A 21,997-nucleotide genomic window follows, 5' to 3' on the forward strand; every position below is an offset into this window, starting at 1 on the left:
TGATTGAATACCCGTCATAGGAATATTGTTCAAATTGGAATAGGTATATTTTCAGGAGAGATTAATTTTTGGGAAAAGAATCTCATTCGTGACATAGAGTCGTAATTTTATGAATAAACTGAGTGCTGCATCTCATAATGTTATCCAGATTTGGCGATGAAGAGGTGATAAGGCAAGTGTCTTATGCTGAAACATGGAATGTTCACCAGTGGGAAACCGAAATTTGTGAATTTCGTTCAAAGGAAATGTAAAACAAATAGCACTTTGCCATGATCACTTTTCAAGGACTACACGATGACGTAAGCAGAATTTCTCTGCGACGTTTCGTCTTTTAGAAAACATCATCAACTTTGTATTTTTATATGGGCCGAAACTAAAGTATACTCTGTATACGTCTTCCTTTTTTCATTGTGAATACAGCAACGTATCACACAATATGATTTTATATAAGAAATTGTGTTGATGCTGAACGTGCGAAGGTACTCTAATAAGTATTCAGAGAGCCGACAACCTGGTAAATCAATATTTGGATGTTTATTTCTTTCTTTAAAAGAATACGGATGATTAAAAAAAACCTATGATTTCCCGTCAAAAGCAATCTAATGAAGAAAGTCAGCATGAATTGTTACAGGCCGTTGTTGCAAATCCTGTGATATCCACTCGCACCATTGAACATAATACCGGAGTAGCCAAATCCATCGCTCACTTCATTTTAAGAAAAAATAAATATCAAATAAATATATCAAATAAATGGTAATTTTAATAGGCGAAATGTTCATTATTGGTCACAACAAAATCCGCATGTACACAAAGTGTCCAGACATCAACATTGTTTCGATTTTAACATTTGGGTTAGGATTCTCTTTACGAATGTAATTGGGCCTTTTATCTACCAAAACAATTTAACAAAAGAGAGATACATAAATTTGTTAGTAAATGGTTTGGAAGACGCTCTAGATAATTTGCCTTCAGCGGTTACTCACAGCTGCTGGTTTCAACAAGATGGTGTCACAGCACATAACGCTAGAATTGTGTATCACTCATAGGGATACATCCTGGCCTGCAAGGTCCGCCGACCTAACCTCACTAGACTTTTTTCCTTTGGGGATATATCAAGAATCAAGTGTACTCTCATAATTTTCAAAATGAAGAGAATTGCTAAGACTGCGCCTACTATCTAAAATTGAAGAAAAGCAGGTTAAGTAACCACTTCTCATTTTGCACGAGAAATGATTATGAAATCATATTGTGTGATACGTTGCTGTATTCACAATGAAAAATTGAGCCGTATACAGGATATACTTTAATTTCAGCCCATATAAAATTACAAAGTTGATGATGTTTTCTAAAAGATGAAACGTTGCAGAAAAATTCTGCTTACGTTATCGTGTAGTCCTTGAAAAGTGGTCATGATAAAGTGCTATTTGTTTCACATTTCCTTTGAAAATGAAGCTAGGAGAAAATTAAAACGAAATTCTCAAATTTTGGTTTTTCTTAGATATCTCCGAAACTACTCGGAATATTAAAGAAAACAAGAAAATGTGTAGTTACTGGAAGTGTGAGGAATCAAATAAATGTTATGGGTAAGCAAATATTACCACATAAAAATTTACACAGTGAAATTAACAGTTATATTTGAACAATTTTGTAAAGTAATTCCTGGTAGGTCGTTTTGTTTTAACATGTTTTCGGTAATTGAAATATTAGCTGCCTTCGAAGTTGAAGTTGATGGGGAAACGTACTGAGCTTCCACAGCATTGTTGTGTTCTGGTTCTAATGGCGCTGGAGGCTGAATGGATACTACTATACTTTTTGAAAATTTAATTTTGTTAGCTATGGTGTTGTCAATATAAGATTCAGTAACATTGCTGCATTAACTAAAATAGTCGCAGATGACCTTCGGAAACAGTGGCCTGTATATAATTCAGGGTTCGGTAATTGCGCTACTTCTTTAGCCATGGTGCCAAATTTATTTATCCCCTCAGGCTGTTTCGTACATTTGCTATTTTTGTATTTAAAAAAAAACATGGTCGAAGCTTCACATATTTTTTGTAAATTTGGTAGAATTCTCTTGTGACTGTAAAATTTCTAGGAACCTTGGTTTAAGTATCGGGTAATTTCATTAATAGGGCCGAATTAAGATCTTTCATGTCATCAATTTTTAATTTTCGAAGTTCATCACAACGGCATGCCCCTGTAAGGCCAATAGCTGAAGCAGCCTGAAATCAAATCCAAACATTCATTTTTCGATAACAATTTAAAAATTTTCAATTCATACCTTTATCAGCAAATACTTTCCATCGGGTGCCTCTTTTAAAAATTGTTGAATTTCTTCAGAAATTTTCACTGTTTTGAAACATATTTTTCGGATTTGCGTTTTAAAAATGCACGTTGTTTTACGTACTTTGATATATCAACACAGTTTTCAATAATTAAGGTACTCCTCATCATCGAGTACCATAATGTTGATGATTTCAATCTTCTTGACAACTCTTCAAAATAAACTTGGGTAAGTTGACAGCAATAATTATGCGGTGCTTCGATTTTGTTGTTATGGAAACGCCGACAATGGGCTACTTGGATATTGCACGCGAATCGTCGGCGTAGCGTTGTCAACATGGAGAACATGTCATATCAATCTGACATGTAACAATTTATGACTGACTTGGGTTATCGTGATAACAGTGGGAAATTATTTCTCACTGTAATGGCGGATATTTCTCACTGCGTGAGAAATCTTTCGTTTTTTACGTATGAAAGCGATGAGAGAAGTGGCACATTGTATAGCATCCGCAGAAAAAAAAAATTGTGTGATTTTTATTTGAGAAAAACACTTCGTTAACACATTTTTTTTAATTTTACCACCTTCTTCACTGTTCTGGAAGTGGTGGCATATTTCCCAGTAATTAATGTTTTCGCCCAATTGAGCCTCCACCGATCTGTTCAAAGTGTATGATCAACTTCAAATATCCCTCTATGATTCAGTGGAACATTATAGTACATTTTCACGTGTACACATATTAGAGATAGCTTTTCCCACTCGTGAAATATTTCAAATTTGTAAACACGTTACCGACTATGCTGTCCCTGAACCCGTACACGAAATTCCAATTAGCATTTTCCAGTAAATCAAAACTCCCAACTCTCCGATAATCGTTTAGGAGCGCGATTCGGAGCCATTTTATTTTCGAAGTATGATTAGGAAAAAGGGCGAGAAGCAGCCAACACCACCGATAGGCAGAGAACGTTCATTAGGCATTAATTCAATTTTAATCTGAGAATGTGCAAATTGAAAATTATTCAGGTGGAATGGAGAAGCCGACCGGAAACCGTAATGGGTGTCCGGAGTTGGCACAGTTCTCTGCTATGCGCTCGACACTATTCTAATTGAAAAGTCTGTTCTGGAGGTGCAGGTTTGTTTCGTTATTCATACATTATGTAGATCATTGCAAAGCGATCGAATATTTTACAAGAATATGGAGATTAAGATTCAGGACAGGGATGCCTTTGTGGTTCAGCCTAGCCCCACTGATCAGACCTGTAGCGGAACGAAACATAGCTGTCTGGTGTTGATGGCTTTATTCTTTGGCTCTGTTTTCATATGGTTGACTTGCAATGGAAGCTGCAGTGAAAGACAGAAAACGAATCTTGTTTGATGGTCTGAAAAATTTTTGTTTTATACAAAAACTATTTGCCCACAATATTCGATATTGTTAGCATCCATATTACTTTCATAAAGTATATTTGATAGGTCATTTTACGCAGCGTAGGAACTACAGCAAAATCTAAATGGCATTTGTAAGTATCTTGATGAAAAATGAACCGTAAATGAGATTTCACCACTTTCATCTTTTTGACTGGACGAGTTTCAAATTGACACTTCTTTTCGTGCGTTTCATTTAGGTGAACAGTTCATTTTCTATGAGGCTTCACTCTCGTCTTCCGAAACTACCTAGATAGTTCACCTTGGATAACAAGGCCCATGTTTTTGCCCTCTAGAAAACAGTATATTTCAATTTCATCAAACCTGTTCTCAGTATACACCATGCTCTGCAAAAATCTAAAAATATTAAAAATTTTGTACCATCCCTTCTTCCCTACAAATATTATAAATGCGAATGTAAGTTTGTTTGTTACGATTCAACGTGAAAACTACTCAACCGATCATCATGAAATTTTGTACACAATTTTGAAGGTATTGAAAGTAACATAGGATACTTTTTATTAAAAAAATATATTTTTAATGTAAGATAAAAAAATTGTTTCTCAAAAAATCTCAAAATCTAGCTACTTTACAGATCTTAAAATTGTCAATGATCAGGAATATCAAACATACAGAGAAGCATGTGAAGCTAGGCGTTTGTTAGAAAATGAAAATCATACCATTTTTATTGTACTGACACGAGCGAAGCCGTGGGTAAAAGCTAGTCGTCTATAAATGTCACAGAACAGATTAAGAGGCCGAACATTCATATATAAAAAAAAAAATCATGTTTAGTAAAATTCCAACAAAATGTATTTCTCGAAACAATTGAGCGTTTTTATAGTGTCCATAAATACACAAAACACTCTTATCTTTCGGACAAAATAAGGTATCAAATTGAATATCAGAAAATTATCCTCATAGCTAGTGTTGACAAATGTCCTACACCATTGTTTTAATTCGACTTGTTTTGCCATTTATAATATTACATGAAATATTAGATTGTTGCAAAAGTTTTGTCCGTTTTAATGTCATGTGTTTGGGGATTATAATGATCAATAGATAATTTTGTACTCTATATTTTGATGGTCATTTTGTCAGCTTATTGCTACTATATGATGTCTTCAAGCGATTTTCAGTCAATTTCTCTCTACGAGTTCAAATTGAGCCAAAGCGCTGCCGAAACAGACCAAAAAGTCAACCAGGCATTTAGTAATGATAGTGAGAATGAAGGCACTGTTCGACGTTGGTGCGCGAAATTTTGTTATGGAGATTGAACCCCACGAAGTTTTCGACTTGTTTTTTAAGGGCGAAACACAAGCACACAAGCCCTTGTGTTGGACTACCTATCGGGCGCGTCCCCAGGTGGCAGAAAGGGGAACTGGAGGTCCTGTCTGGGAAGCCAATGTGGCCTTACGGATTGGGTCGCCGGACTCCTGGTCAGTGGCAGAAATAAGTAGGGTGAGGGGAACTGAAACCCCCCGAAAACCTTTGCAAAACATGCCACCGTGCGGACCAGCCTACCCAAGCTAAGATGTAAGGACTCGTGCCGAGAGCTAAATGGCCGCAGGGTGATATGCGGTCACGAACCATCCCTTCGTGGAATTGGGCGAAACCTCATTGTAATCCGCCTACCTCTGGTAATGCGGGGCTCTGCCAGAGGTGACCAACTCTTCCCTTGCTACTCGTGGGAACACACATGAATGAAACAACAGAAACAACAAAAACCAATGCCGAAGCTGGACAGAAGTGTTCACCTCAGTCTAAGGAGGTGGTTGGGGATGAACAGAAATGTCCACCCCAATCTACCGCTTGGAATGAGGCTGGACATAGCAGATCACCTCCAACAGCAAGGGCACTTCCTGCGGCGGGCGCCAAAAGCTCCGCCTTGAATAAAGGCAAGGAACCGACTGCCCCTGCAGGAAAGCTTCCTCACTTGTGCACCTCCACCGAAGGAACCCCAAGAAGGTTGAAGAAGCCGCGCAACGACAGTAATATCGCTGCACCTTCCAAAACCTTCGCGGAGGCCACCGTGAGACACCTCAAGGTTGCCAGTGTGTGTTTGGCGAGTCTTGGCCTACACCTGCCAATATAAAGGAGATGTCTCCTAGTGACCTGTTCACCTTCCTGGAAAAGACAGGATGGACGAAGACCTAGGAGAACAACTCTTCGGAAGGATGTTATCCCATGTGGCCTAAGTGCTGTGAGTCTACACTCACCCTCCCTGCTATACAGAAGCTAGATACAAGCACTACAGAAAAATCCTTAAGGCGCTCTTGGAGTGGTGCCTGTGCGAAAGTAGTGATTCGCATTAGATTTGAATCGCTGTAGATCAAATCCATTTGGAAAAACGTTCTGATGAAGTTTATTCCACACAAACGCCGTTCTCCAAATGAAAGAGTTTTTAAACAGCAAAGTGAAGTGAAGTTCGAGGTGAACTGAGTTGAACCTCATAACGATGAGCAACCACAGTCCGTCGCGTATTTCTGTATGTACCGTTCTTGGTGGAATCAAATGTGCCAAGTTACTTAAACACTCCCGTGAAAGTATCTATAGAAGAGAGACAAATCTTCAACCTTTCTTCGATGTTCCAGACTATCAAGTCTGGAATAAGTGATGTTCGCGTCTCCAATCAGGCGGATGGCTTTTTTCTGGATGGAATCCAGCAACTTCAGGGTATGTTTGGTTGCGGAGCTCGATACATGAAAACAATTCTCCAAAAAAAAGTCTGATCTGAGCTTTATAAAGCATCAAAAGTTGCTGAGGTGTGTACAGTTTCCTGGTTCAGAACAGTGTTACAAACTTTTGAGAAGCCGCCTTTGCAATTTCAGCGACATGATTGTGCCAAGACATATTCTTGTCCATTTTAACAAACTTATCGAAGCAGAAAGCGAAATTGTACGACCTGACATTATTATATCCGGTTCGGAAACATTTATGTTTTTGGAGAAAACCGATGCCTGCGTTTTTGTAGCATTGAATTGAACCTGGTTATTTTTACCCCAATTCTAAATTACTTCTAGATCCTCACTAAAATATTCAACCTCCTGCTGCCGGTGAAAATGCGCATCCGCAGCCGATGTCCTGGAATACAGATATAATGACGAGACAAGTGTGACGTCGTCAGTAAAGCAATATATTGGATTCTTGGTTTTTTCCAATAAGTCGTTGATATACAATAAAAAAGAGTTGGAGACAACCTGGATACCTGGGGAACACCAGCGTTGATGGTGAAAGTATTCGAGAGATATCCATCGACGGCCACTTGCAGGGAACGTGTTTTCAGCAAGCTGAAGAGCCATACAAAAAATGATCCGACAAGCCATCATCAAAGTTTGGCCAGAAAACCCTCATGCCACACACGGTCAAAGGCCTTAGAAATATCAAGCGCAATAGCTCTTGACTCTTCATGTTTCTCTATTGTGTTATTCAAAATATGGATGACATACGATAGGAGATCGCCTGTTGATCTTTGTTTCTGAAATCCATATTAATGATCGCTGAAGATGTTGAAGCCTTCCTGGTTTATAGTTATTTGGAAGCGTTTTCTTGCCCTTTTCGGGAATAGGCTGAACGCGAGCAATCTCCCAACAAGAAGGAAAAACCCCTTTCTTGTAAGACATTTTGAAAGGTCTGCAAAATACTGGTGCAAGTTCATTTTAAGTACCGTGACGGGCACTTCATCGGGGCCGCACGCCTTGTTGATATTGAGCTGTTTCAAAATTCGCCTAACTAAACTCTGTCGAAAAGTAATTTCCGTCATTGTAGATTCTAGTGTGGAAATAGTGGGTGGTGCTTTTCCCATAAAATCGACTGTGGAGTAGGACGCAAATTGTTCAGCTAGTAGATTTGCTTTTTCTATAGCTGTTTTTGAAAGTGAACCATCCGCTTGTGTTAGTAGAGGAATTGTGGATTTTGTAATTAACAGCTTTAGTTAGCGACCAGAAGAATCTAGATTTGTTGGGATTGGCAAGCAGTTTATCCCTAAATCTCTGATTATGAACTTCTTTGCTTTCATTTATCCCAAGTTTGCAGCTGTTGCGAGCACTAACAACTTAAGATGGCGGGAGAACTGGACGACAGGTCCCATGCGGTTTTTGATGGTTCAATGTCTGAGAATTCGAAAAGTGGATGCCCCACGGTGAACAGTTTTGTCGATTCGTTTATCCGTGTAGAATTTTCCACTGATTTTCTGTAACACGTCCACAATCCAAGAAAGCTTCGGGCTTTGGACGATCATGTTTCATAACCTCGATCTTCGTTGGGTCAGTGTTCAATCCATTTTCAGAGATTACACTACACAAAAGCAGTTTTATGCATCACTAGTAGAACTGGCGATGAGTAATGACCATGGATTTGCTGAGTATAATACCTTTAAACACATAAACCGATAGACATTTCGTGATGTCTTGATGATTATTCTGGTAGCCCCATATTTTTTCTAGCGTTGGTGGCCTGCATCACCTTTTTGGTGTTGAAGACCTGATGTTTCTCCTAGATAGTTCTAATCTAAGAACTTGCAGCATCTCAATATTCTTGAGACAATCACAAATTCTTTTGGGGTTTGAGGGCGAGTCAAATTAATTAGTCTTCATAAATCTGCCCGATACTCTGTAAGGATCCCAGCGATTGTTGGTTTCTGCTTCTGAGTTGGTTCTGGCAATAATAGCATTATTCGTTTGAGAATGCAGTTGAACTTTTTCTTCGTTCAGTTCCGAGTTCAGCTCCGAACCATTAATTTATGTGATTCGTGATCACAATACAATGCTCGTTAGGAATTGCTTCATCTTCATTAGGAATAATTGTGGATGCATTGTCTACATATAGAGGGAGGAATACTTCATCGTTACTATCTGGGAGATCATTTATTCAACATAAAACTGGTATAGGCCAGATGCTTGTACCCTGAGAAACACCCATGTCGATTGGTATTTTTTTTCAAATTTGAATTGTTCAATGAAATATAGATTTGTATGATATATATTGAATTATGTGTCTCAGAAAAGACTATAACCAACTTGAAGGAACATCTGTAACACCATATCTTGAGGTAGTCAAGTGTCCTGTGCCAGTTTCGATGAATGAAATTAAATCATTCCGCAAGATATGCATTGGGCGATAATTTGTTGAATTCAATTGTTCAATGAAATATAGATTTGTATGATATATATTGAATTATGTGTCTCAGAAAAGACTATAACCAACTTGAAGGAACATCTGTAACACCATATCTTGAGGTAGTCAAGTGTCCTGTGCCAGTTTCGATGACTGAAATTAAATCATTCCACAAGATATGCATTGGGCGATAATTTGTTGAATTGAATTGTTCAATGAAATATAGATTTGTATGATATATATTGAATTATGTGTCTCAGAAAAGACTATAACCAACTTGAAGGCACATCTGTAACACCATATCTTGAGGTAGTCAAGTGTCCTGTGCCAGTTTCGATGAATGAAATTGAATCATTCCACAAGATATGCATTGGGCGATAATTTCTCATGTGAGAGGGACTGCTTTTCGTGAATGATCATTTTGGAAATGAACTTTCTGAACACACAAAAATTGAACATATTGACCATTACTGAACTTTTATCTCAACACCAAACCATTATTTTAAGACCTCACACGTGTTTCGATCACCAAGTGATCATCTTCAAGAGGGAGATTGAACTAAAGTGTTCAATTTTCGAGGTGTTAAAATAACGGTTTGGTGTTGGGATAAAACTCCAGTAATATTCATTTAACTACTTTCATACAAACATTGAATTATACGAAAATCTTTATAATAGGTTAAGAATGTTTTTTGAGTTTAACCGATTTGCTACTCGAAATAATACTTCTCTGGTCATTCCGAAACATGAATCTGACATATTTAGTAGACATATAATTCTGTCCATACAACTGCTTTGGCAATTTTGTAGTATGATGGGTGTAATGCTATTTACATGCATCTCTTATTTTTTCTTTGAAATGGTAGATATCTGGATGTTAAAAAAACTTTGTCCTTCATGTATCTCCAGACAAAAAATCTGAAGGAGTAAGTACTGGGGATCAATATGGCCAAGCAATTGGTTTATTGTTCCCAATCCACTTTGTTGGGATTATTGTATCTAAATTTTCCGTACTATTGCTGCATTATGGAAAGGGGCACGCTCATGTTGAAAATTTTGTATTTCATGGCGGATGTTCAGTGGAAATTCATCTAAGTGGCCATCAAACAAAATGTAGAAAAATTCCACAACTCAAATGCGCATTATAAAAAAGGGGCCTAGTATGTTTGTTCCCAAAATTACCAACCATACATTGGATTCTCTATGAAGGTATTCATCTGTATTATTCCACCATAATGACTGTTTCTGTCAAACCAACCATTGTTGATGAATTTTGATTCGTTCCTCCATATTACTTTTTTGGAAATATTCCCAGCTTCACTATTCCAACGTTTTAACCACTTCGCAAATCGTATTCTCTTTCTGTAATCCTTTTCATTGAGGTGATGAACTACGCGTATCCTGTAGCATTTGTATTTGTTGGAGTAGTAATAAATATTACTGGAGTTTTATCCCAACACCGAACCGTTACTTCAACACCTCGACAGGTGTTTCGATCACCAAGTGATCATCTTCAAGAGGAAGATCAAACAGTTTAATCTTCCTATCGAGGTGTTAAAACTAACGGTTTTGTGTTGGGATGAAACTACACCAAAGGTTTCAAACCTTTCAAACCAAGATATAAAAAAATCATTCCATTTCGACGTTTATGAAATTTAGCATACTTTAATGAAACTATGCAAATGGTCAGTCGGTAGCCAAGCGGTTCGGCGTAGGTGATTTGTTCACTCACTCGAATTGACTGCCGTGTTGGTCGGTGGTTCAAGCCCTAGTCTGAACTATCGATCTTCACTTGCTATCGTCCAACCCGTGTTAGGAATCACACGTTAAAAGGTAAGACCTCGTTAATCCTTAGCTCGCACAAGTTTCGACTTCTGAGGGTTGTCGTTCGTAGGGGTGCGACAGCTGGTTAACGGAAAAACAGATTTTAAAACAGATTTTTTTAAAACAACTCTTTCGAAGTCTTTTTTGACACCTATGTCAAAATCCAAAAGCCATATGTTGGCGACTTCAATAGTGTCGCAGCATATTGCGACTGTAAGAAAAGATAACTTATTCAGTTCATTCATCCAAGAAAAATTCAGTCCTATCGTCCACACACAATCTGAAACCTAATCAACTGTTGATAGAACGTGATGGATGTAATGCGCGGTTCAATTGAGCTTCAGATTCTGTGCCAACAATTGCGGACACGACCAGAAAAATTTATTAATGAAATGTACTCCCAAAGGGTCGCATCTCAGAATATAAAGTTGCAATTCATCATGGACGTTGGATTGTTACTGGCCCCGCGAAGAATAAGAGAATTTTACTTTTCATAATATTATGAAACATGTAGTTTTTTGCTACAAGTTTTTATTGTACTATAACGTTTAGGCCCAGACAATCTGAGGAAACGGTATTTCAACCCTCACCTACTGCAGAGAAAGAAGGATTGATGGTGTAATGGTGTCAATCAGCAATTGAGATGAGATGTTCGAACCACCCACAATGCTGATGAGACAATTCTACGCACTTCGCGATATGCTAGATGGAAAAATGTATGGTAAACAATTCTCTAGTTGAACCTTTAAAAAAATATTTCAAAATCTGTTTTTCCGTTAACCAGCTATCGCCCCCCTGTAATGAGATACACCTTTCACTAAAATATGTTAGACGCTGTCCTAAACCTGCTGCAAGGAGACTGTGCAGAAAATTCCATTCAACAAAATTATCTTTTTTATTTTCTTAATACTTTCCACATTATATAATAATTGTATGAAGTGCATATAAAGAAATGTTATTATAGGTCAATATGAAAGAAATTACTTTTTATCAATTGCAACCAAAATTCCTTTTGCGCCATTTTTGTGAAAAAGGGTCATGCTTTCTAAGCACAGCTTTAACTTTTTCACCTCACAAAATGGGTGATGGAAATCAATAACTTTCAAGAGTTTACATACCAACCTTTCACTCAAATAAATATTCAAAGTAATATCCTCCTCCTTCATTACCAATAAAATGTCCTGTGTAATTATTGTAAATCCATTGATCGTCTTCGACCAATCTACGACCTACTCACGATTGCTACAGTGTTCTCTAGGAAAATTGAAAGTGATGCGAATCATAATAAACGCCCAGAGGCGGCGAAAGGCGTGGGCCACTGCCTACGGTCTTGCACCTCAATGCCGAAAATAAATTCAAAACATCCAAAAATACACGCCATGATTATTTTATTATTGATACATTAGAAAATTCTCAACCTGAAGATATTCCACTCTTTGGCGCACGAAAGCATATGAATGAAAAATTCGTGAATATATTTTTTGTTTATAAATTATATTATATCATGAGATAAATCTAATGAAACATTTTCTTTCCTGTCATTTCAGATCATTCGTTTTTATTTAGTTTGGACAAGTTATTAGACGTTAAGCTGCTATTGCATGGAATCCCCGGTTAGATACCTCAGGCACAGTAGAATAATACAACCAGTAGGCTATCTTACCACGTGATCCGCCCGAGTTGCCGGGACCTTCGACCGCTCTTAGGATGAGATTCTCATTCAACGTGCTCAGTGCTGTATAGTATCGAAGAATTTGACGGTACCACGAACATCGAATTAGTTAAAATAAACGGTCGGAAATTGATATTGTGTTAAGTTTTTTCGCTGTTGTTATTATTGTTTTTAGTTTCTGTAGTTAGTTATAAGTAATTTACCATAAAATATTAAATAACCATAAATTTCGTTTTTATATGAGCGGCCGCCTATGGTAAAAGAACGAAATCGGCTCCTCACTTCGTTTCGAAGTCACCGAGAACTTTGTGAATTTATGAATGAAAGTAGTGGGAGTACTAGTTGATTTTTACTATGCCTCGGGACTTCCCTTTAATAGAAAGCCAATCAAAGTATCACATGCAGAAGCAGTCTCGCTTCATGTTTCTGTATTATAATTTCTAAAAGTATTTGGCCTAAGAATAAATTGAAAGAGTAATACCTGTGTTTATTTCATTTATCGGGAATAAGGTAAAAATTGTTTATTATACTTGCACTCATATTTTTTATAGTTTCTTTACAAAATATTACATGTTCAAAAATTATATCTATCGTTTGTCTCATATATTCGATTTGTTTTTTTTTCATTATGCGTATTATATTGTATTAAACATATATTATGTTAGGGAGTTTCGTCTCTGATGTGGTGGTGGACGGACGTGCCAACAGCGACCGTCAACAAAGAAGGTACGCGGACGCCATTGTTGGAGACGAAACTCATAGAACGTGCCACCATTAAATTAAACATTTTTGTGAACAGTCTATAAGTGTTGAAGAGAAACAGCACACCCATTCGCGCCGGTTGGAGGCCGGGTGGACGGGATGTCCACTTGGGAGTGTTATAGTGGATTTACATAACTCCTGTCCACAGTCACGCCGGTTGGAGGCTGGGGTGGGGATGTCCACGTGGAGACAGGATTTTACCAAATAAGTGTGTTAATTATGTATAAAAAGGCTTTTAGTCTCCAAAAAATATTAAGTGTTTTTTTTATATAATAAAAAGTTGTGGACAAATTGAATAGAAGAACTGAACAAATTTAATGGGTTGTTCATGGGCTTAACTCAGATAAAGACAACCCCAGGTATTGACCCAATTGCGCCTGAATAGGAAGCAGCGACAAATAAAGAAGGAAGGAAGGAAGGATATATTACGTTAGTGAAATACTGAAGCAGGTGAATTTCACTAGTTCGGACTTCCATTGTCTATTATATAAAATGATTTGAAATCCCTGAAACAAGTAAAAAAAATAATTAAAAAAAGAATAGTTGAAAATAACAATTATATTAAGCAACAATAAACCTGAAATGAAATGATAGTAAAATAACCTACAAGTAAAAATATAATAATTGAATAAATAAAAATCAAAGGAATGCAAAAAGAAAATAATAAAAATAAAAAAGTGTAGAGATTCCAAGTCACGTTAGTTCACGACGTTTCGATTGTTGGTATCTACAATCGTCTTCGGGTAATGACGATTGTAGATACCAACAATCGAAACGTCGTGAACTAACGTGACTTGGAATCTCTACACTTTTTTATTTTTATTATTTTCTTTTTGCATTCCTTTGATTTTTATTTATTCAATTATTATATTTTTACTTGTAGGTTATTTTACTATCATTTCATTTCAGGTTTATTGTTGCTTAATATAATTGTTATTTTCAACTATTCTTTTTTTTAATTATTCTTTTTTACTTGTTTCAGGGATTTCAAATCATTTTATATAATAGACAATGGAAGTCCGAACTAGTGAAATTCATCACGAAACATTGTCAATCACCTTCAAACAAACACTGAAGCAGGTAATATACAAAGTAATATTATTATGTATTATATTCATCCAATTTTCATTCAAAGAAATTAGTCCACTTCTTATAAATTAATCATACTCAAGGAAAAAACCAAGTACCTAAAAATGTTATTATTTTACAGATTATGAATAGAATATTGGTGTATTTTTCATAAATACATTCATGTCAGGCTTAGGCTCTGAAAGCGATAGACTTGACAGGAGAAAATGGAAATCTGATTCAGTAAAAAGAAAAAGAAAATTTTTGTTTCCTCATTTGAAGTAAAGTGAGTAAATAGCCGCAGTGTCAGTGACTTTGACTGGGGTTTCAATACAACTACCTAGACATGATGTTTTTTTATTACTTTCGAGTCAGAGGTTTTTTTCATTTTTTACTTTGTTGTTAAATATTCCAATGGAATAAAAAATAGTTTGATTTCAAGTGTTTGTTTTTATTTCATTTACCATTCTTGCACCATCAGAGGGCCTCGCGAAATGTACCTTGCCACATTAAATTTAGGTTTTGCGCCACCACTGTAAACACCCCGCTAACCACTTAAGCACAACATATCTTGAAAGTGAAAAAAGGCGTAGCATTTGTTTTTAAGCAGATTGTTTTTATAATGTTTTTCCTCAATATCTACTACACTAAAGTTAAAAATGAATTGATGCTTAGAAACATTTTTAAAAGAAGCTGTAAGAAGAAAAAACTAAACTTTAAATCAACAGTAAATAGGTGCAAAACCTAATTGAATCTGTTCAAACAAATCTGTTTAAAATCTGTTTTTCCGTTAATCAGCTGTCGGCCCCATACGAACGACAACTCTCAGAAGTTGAGAAACTTGTGCGAGTTAAGGACTAACGAGGTCTAATATCACAATACGATATTAAAAGGTAAAACTGGAACCTCTGGCCTAAAATAAATTCAAAACAAGTCCTTTCCCCAATTACTATAAATGCCATCTAGTGATTGGGAAAACTGTTCATTCTGAATACAATATTACTTCTAGGAGAACAGGTGAAATATTGGCGGTTCATTTCAAAATCTAATCAGATAAACGAATAATTGTGGCAGAAAATATACGAGTAGATTTTGAAAAAACAATTACATTACAATATCACTTCTAGCAAAACAGATATTGATTATTGGCGTTTTATTGATGGTAAAAAAAAATGAATATTTTCGTTTATTGTCCATTTTTGACTTGTTATTCTTTATACATCTACCGAAGTTGTTACTAATATTATATGTAAATGTCCTCTTCTGTTAGTAGTCTTTCGATGTAGTCTGATGATTTTTCTAGACAGGCCGTTCAAACGAAAACTTGACCCACCCTGTAATCAGAAACGGACGTGTAATCGAAAATTTCACCCCTCTGCAGTCAGCAATTACCCCTCTATTTCTTCAGTAAAATGGGGGGTCGAATGATACATCATTTGAAAGGTGTTTTGTCCCTCTATCACTCTGTAATATTTTTTCGAAATCGGTTCATTCGTTATTGAGAAATTAAATGTTGAACGTTTTATTTGGGAAAAAACGGAAAATTCGCTGTCGCTCATTTCATTGAGGAAATCAACAAAAGTAATATCAATGGCAACACAATCAACGGATAAAGTGTTCAAAATGACATCCATCTACTTCTTAGAGTAATACAGTTTACTTTCGAAAGCGTTCCTTTCATTATTGAAGATGTCGGGAATCAGAAATCGGCATTCCCGAACAATTCTCTGTCTCAGGTATTCTGTTTATTAACGTATTGATGACTCACGTTGCGGTCTAAATGATTCGTATTATAAATTCTTGCAGCAGCTTTAGCACATTCGTTATGTCGATAATAGGTTGATTGCAACAATGTTTATTCTTTCTTCAGTAGAATAAACCATGTTGGAACACGGTGAACAAGGATGTCTGAATAATAATTCGTGAAGAAGTGACAATGACCAACTATCTACTTTTTGTTCTGCGGCAACTAGATTCAACAAAAACTACCAGAGCTGCAGAAAAAACTAACAGTGTCGTCAATTTCAAAACGTTTACTACCAATAATTAAACAAATTCTACAAATCTAGAAGACCTGCGACAGAAAATTGTTCGGGAATGCCGATTTCTGACTCGGGACATCTTCAATAATCTAAAGAACGCTTTCGAAAGAAGACTATCTTGTTGTATGTAACCAGAAAGAGTTCATTTTGAACACTTTATAAGTTGATTGTGTTGCCATTGATATTACTTTTGTTGATTTCGTCAATAAAATGAGCGATAGCGAATTTTCGGTTTTTTCTTAAATAAAACGTTCAACATTCAATTTCTCAATAACTAATGAACCAATTTCGAAAAAAAATCACAGAAGTAATAGAGGGGCAAAAGACCTTTCAAATGATGTATCACTCGACTCCCCATGCCATTGAAAAAATAGGAGGGTAGTTGTTGGCAGCAGGGGGGTGAAGTTTCGGGTATGATTTCCATATCAGCATAGTCCCCCCTAGAAATAAAAATTGGCATGTTTTTTGAAAATTTCGATTACACGTCCGTTTCTGACTTACAGCGGGGGTGAAGTTTTTGTTGGAAATCCCTGTATATGTGAGTGTTTTGTAGGTGTTAGTGTTATTTTCGAAGTGGAGAGAATTTAAAAAATACATTCTGAAAATGCCTAGAATAGTTGTCACTGAAATAATCGAAGGAAAATTAAAATTGAAAACCTTTTGAATACCGATGTATCACTGTTAGCAAACAGGTATATAGATTATTGATATATTGTATTGAACTGAACTGTTTGAAAGTTTACTGTATTATACTATTTGTTTTCATATTTTTATTTCAAGGAAAACACCATTTTGAATACCTATGTCTCATTCTTATCAAGCAAGAATACAAACGATTGATATATTATATTAAACAGAACTGGTTGAAAGCTAAATAATCTTGAATTGTGTCTTTGTATTGTATTATAGTATTTGTTTTTTCATTTTATTTTATTTTAAGTATAATAACAAATTATAATAGCTGTATATGTTTAATTACATTTACTATTGAATATGTTCGTAGTCGAATACCTTTATATGTTATTCATTCTATGTTTTTGTTTAACTATTTCAATGTATGTATGTATATGCCTATTCACACCAAATTTGATTCTCGAAACAAGTATTCACTTACTTTTCGAGCATCTCGTTATTTATTTGAAATTTCAATTTGTACTTCTCATTAGTATTTGTATTTGGATCTTAAATAAAAATTATTAATATTATTATACTGAATAAAGATGGCAATATCGCAAGAATGAGTTTGCTTCCCAATTCCCAGCTTATATAAAAATTTATGTGGCAAAAATAGTGAAAATAAGTATAAAATTTGTTGTGAATATTCCTTTTGGTGTTCTCAACCAGCACACAAGTTAGTGAAGTGATCAGTTGCATACAAAATGAGCTTTTTATCAAACACATTCTTATCCCATGATGACCAAGGCTCAGAATAAACATTTACGGATCTATTCCAGTTCTTCAAAAGGAGAACAGTCAGCTTCTAAATTAAAAATACTGGATAGTGATTATAACGATGAAAACATGGACACATTAATAGATAAAGTATGTGAAAAATTAGATACCAAACTGGAGCATTTCAATGAAAAAATTGAAAAAATAACTGCCAATTTATGAACGGTCGAAAACAGAGTGCAAAACATTGAAACTGATTTGCATTCACTACAACAGACAGTAGATAAAATAGACAGGATAACATCTTTGAGAATCAACGGAATTTTGGAAAAAAAACAGGAAAATGTGCTTAATGTAATTTTGGACTTTTTTAATCATACTCTAAAGGTAGTATGCAATGAAATAGACACAAATGATGTATTCAGAATTGGAAAACCTAAACAAAAAGATGGAAGGAAAAGTCTTTTACCAAAACAATAAAGCCAAGAAGGAACTGACCAGCATAAAGGACATGTAATCTATAACAAAGATTCTGTACTTATTTTTAAATGGAATGTCTTTTTTTCTTTTTTTGATTTTTGTGCGATTTCAAGACAAACTAGAATTTCATTCAGTCTGCAACAAATATTGTTATCATTTTAAATCTGTTCCTTTTTTTTGTCATTATTTATGAGTCATTTATCTCAACAAGAATAACGTTATGAATTAATATAACATGTACGAAAGCTGGGAACAGTCTATCTATTAGAATATCACTTAGAATCGAAGTATTATTTTTTGGTTTTGTTTTTTTCTTATTTAATTCAAGCATGTTTCTATTAGTTGTTATTCAATTAGTAAGAAGAAATATTGCTGAACATATATTATCAAAACTGTAGGGGACTTCGCACTAAGACAGCAGAATTCATGATCAATTTATTATTGGAATTATATGATATAATTATTCTGACGGAAACATGGCTTTCAGATGACATTAGCGATGGGGAATTTTTCGATACTAACTACAACGTATTTAGAAAAGACAGAAATTTACAATCCAGTAATAAATCCAGGGGTGGAGAAGTTCTGATGGCAGTAGAAAAACTTTTAGAAAGCTCCTTAATTACAATACAAGCTAGCTTAGAAAGTGAAAGTGAAAGTGAACATATTAGGAAATAAAATTATTTTTAACTCAACGTATATCTCTCAGGGTACTAAATCACATGTGTATAAGGAAACGTGCGATAATTTGGTTTATGATCAAAACACATATCTAGTTTTCATAGGTGATTATAATATACCAGATGTAAATGGTCAGATTTTCGATTTCATCACGGAAATGAAATAATAAATTCTGTCTCATGCCTAATGGATACTCACAATCTCCAGTCATATAACAATATTCTAAATGTAAACAATAAAACGCTGGATCTAGTTTTGACTAACTCTGAAGTAAAGGTTTCCGAGGAGTTTTCACCTTTAGTAGGAAAAGATAATCATCCTCCTCTCTTGATAGAATTTGAATTGAAGAAAAACAAAACCTTCGGAAGGGTATTAGTAAGAAAATGTGTATAATTTTTAAAAGGCCGATTTCAGACTACTATATGAATTCCTAAGAGATTGCGATTGGTCAATACTTGGTCAATTTCAAGACGTTGATGACAGCGTTTCAAATTTTTATCAAGCATTATATAACATTCTTGATATTGCTGTTCCGAAGTTCCCTGCAAAGTTAAAACCCCAAAAATATATCCACCATGGTTCACATCAGAAATTAAAACCGATCTGAGAAACAAAGAATATTTTAGACAAAAAAAACATTCGTCAGATTATCATCTAAATAACTTCAAAAGAGTTAGAGGCGAATTGAAAATTAAAATTAAAAATGCCCATAAACACTTTCTAGAAAATATTCAAAATAATATTAAAAATGGAATTTTCTCAAAAATAAACAAAAAACGAGAAATTGTGAAAATAAATTCACCATCAATAACCAAAGAGTAAGTGATAAGAAAATTAACTCACAAGAATTTGCGGATTATTTTTGTTCTGTTTATGAAAATAATTCTCCATACAATTTAAATGGAATACAAAAAATTCTGAAAACTGTCTAGATGAGGCCACAAAAACCATACATTTTAACAATATTACGTTACGTGACTTAGAGCAAGCTTTTCGGAAACTAAAACCAAAAAGGTCATCCGGACCAAATAATATCCCATATTATATATTCAAGGCTTGTAAAGACTCCCTGACATACACTTTATTACTAATATTCAATAAATCTTTGAAAAATGGTAAATTTCCAGAAAAATTGGAGACTAGGATCACCCCAATCTATAAGAATGGAGAAAAAACAAAATTAACAACTATCGTCCGATAGTAGTTCTGAACTGCATTGCCAAAATTTTTTATTTCATTATTCATGAAAAGGTATATTCTCATTTTCAGAGTTATATCTCGGTTCACCAGCATGGTTTTACAAAAAATAAATCGGTTGAAACAAATTTATTGGCTTTCACGACAAAATTATCTGAATATATGGGAAAAAAATTCAGGTAGACTGTGTCTTTACTGATTTTGCAAAAGCATTTGATAAGGTTGACCATGATACATTAATAGCAAAGGTAAAACACTACAGACTCAGTAACCATCTAATAACTTTTTTCGTCTCATACTTAAAAAAAAGAATACAGCACGTCTTCTATGGAAGAGAAAAATCTGAAATATATTTGGCTGGGTCGGGAGTAACCCAAGGATCCAACCTAGGCCCAATGCTCTTATTAATTTTCATAAATGACCTCCCGAAAAAAATGTCATCGCACTGTTTGCTATATGCTGACGATTTCAAAATGCTTAGAAACATTACAGACCTAAATGACTATCTAGAACTCCAAAATGACATAGATAAAATATCTAATTGGTCCAGGGATAATAAATTATCTTTCAACATTTCTAAATGAAAAGTTATGAGGTTCAGCCGAAATAAGATTCCACATCACTTTATGTATATAATGCAGAATACAGTTTTAGAAATAGTTCAAGAAATACGTGATCTCGGGGTCCTTTTCCAAAGTGACCTGAAATTCAACCAGCATATTCAAAATATTACTAATGAAGCTAATGAAAGACTAGGTTTTTTAAAACGTACCACTCACGAATTCAAAAACATAAACAGTATAAAATATTTGTTTAATACAATTATTCTAGTAAACTAGAATATACAAGTATTATATGGGAATTAAAACAAAAAAAAATTGAAGCAGATTCTAGAAACAATACAAAATGAATATTTGTAATATTCGTATTTTAAAAAATACGGATAATCGTCAGGTTTCATATCGTATGGACCCATCAGAGATGAATTTCACATAGAATTACTGGAAAATAGAAGAATTATAAAGAGTATACTCTTCTTAGGAAAAATTTTGAATGGCCATGTAGATAGTATTTTTCTCACCAGTCAAATCTCTTTTTATGTTTCGCTGCCGGGTATTCGTCCGCGACAAATTACTTTTCATGTCAATCCCCCATTGACAGAATTTGCTCAATGTATAATAAATACGCAAATCTTTCACGTATAGTCAGTGGGCATACTTGAAGACTGGCTATAAATCAAATCATCTAAAAGAACAATTCGTTCAGGCCAGTCTCAACACTCTACACAGTAGGTTAATGGACTGACACCTATCAGAAAGCAACTACTCCCCTGGCTCCCCTGGTTCTTTTAGATGATTTGATTTATAGCCAGTCTTCAAGTATGCCCACTGACTATACGTGAAAGATTTCTTTCCTTTTACGAGGAATTGGGCAAATTTGGATATGCAGTTGGTTACCTCGTTCACAGGCAGATGGAGCGACGACAAACCTGTTGTTTGTTGTAGTCTTCAGCTTAGTTCGAGGAATGATACTCTGACGGAATTCGATTTTCAATTATCGGAAATCATCGACTTTATGTTGATGATATACACTACCTTGCACTGACGAGTGGCCAAACAGCCCGAAACCGGTCTGCAAGTGTGTTCCAATAATTGAAAATCTATTGCGGAAGTTGTATCGCCAACAGCATATGCAGGAATAACTTCAGTGAAGAATCCTGCACTGACACCTGTCGGATATAATCCAACGCCCTTCGTGGTATTAGCCAGGGGAGTAGTTGTTTTCTGATAGGTGTCAGTCCATTAACCTACTGTGTAGGGTGTTGAGAGTGGCCTGAACGAATTGTTCTTTTAGATGATTTGAAATACGCAAATATCATTAGGTTTGGTATCTTCGAGGTATCATATTCAAAACTCAATTCTAACCTAAGAGAGGTTATCGATTCCTGATTCTGCTGACGAGGGTGAACGTACCCCTATAGTTCACTAGTTCACTACTGCGTTTATATCCGCTCACTTGGTTTCTCTTTTAGTCTTTTTGTTGTTTCAAAACTGTACTTGT

The 21,997-nt window shown here is 35.3% G+C and overlaps 1 long non-coding RNA gene across 1 annotated transcript; it reads right to left on the minus strand.

Annotated features, from left to right (window-relative positions):
- Positions 1 to 1,808: 1,808 nt before the first annotated feature.
- LOC141480040 (uncharacterized) lies at positions 1,809 to 2,525 on the minus strand. The gene is made up of 2 exons (XR_012464130.1): positions 2,279 to 2,525; positions 1,809 to 2,219 (listed from the first exon to the last, which is right to left on the minus strand). It is a non-coding gene; the product is annotated as an uncharacterized lncRNA (long non-coding RNA).
- Between the last annotated feature and the right edge of the window lie 19,472 nt (positions 2,526 to 21,997).

Source organism: Leptinotarsa decemlineata, unplaced genomic scaffold (assembly GCF_025532065.1).
Source record: "Leptinotarsa decemlineata unplaced genomic scaffold, Ldec_3_MD MMD2_P_RNA_scaffold_5, whole genome shotgun sequence".
Lineage (NCBI taxonomy): Eukaryota > Metazoa > Arthropoda > Insecta > Coleoptera > Chrysomelidae > Leptinotarsa > Leptinotarsa decemlineata.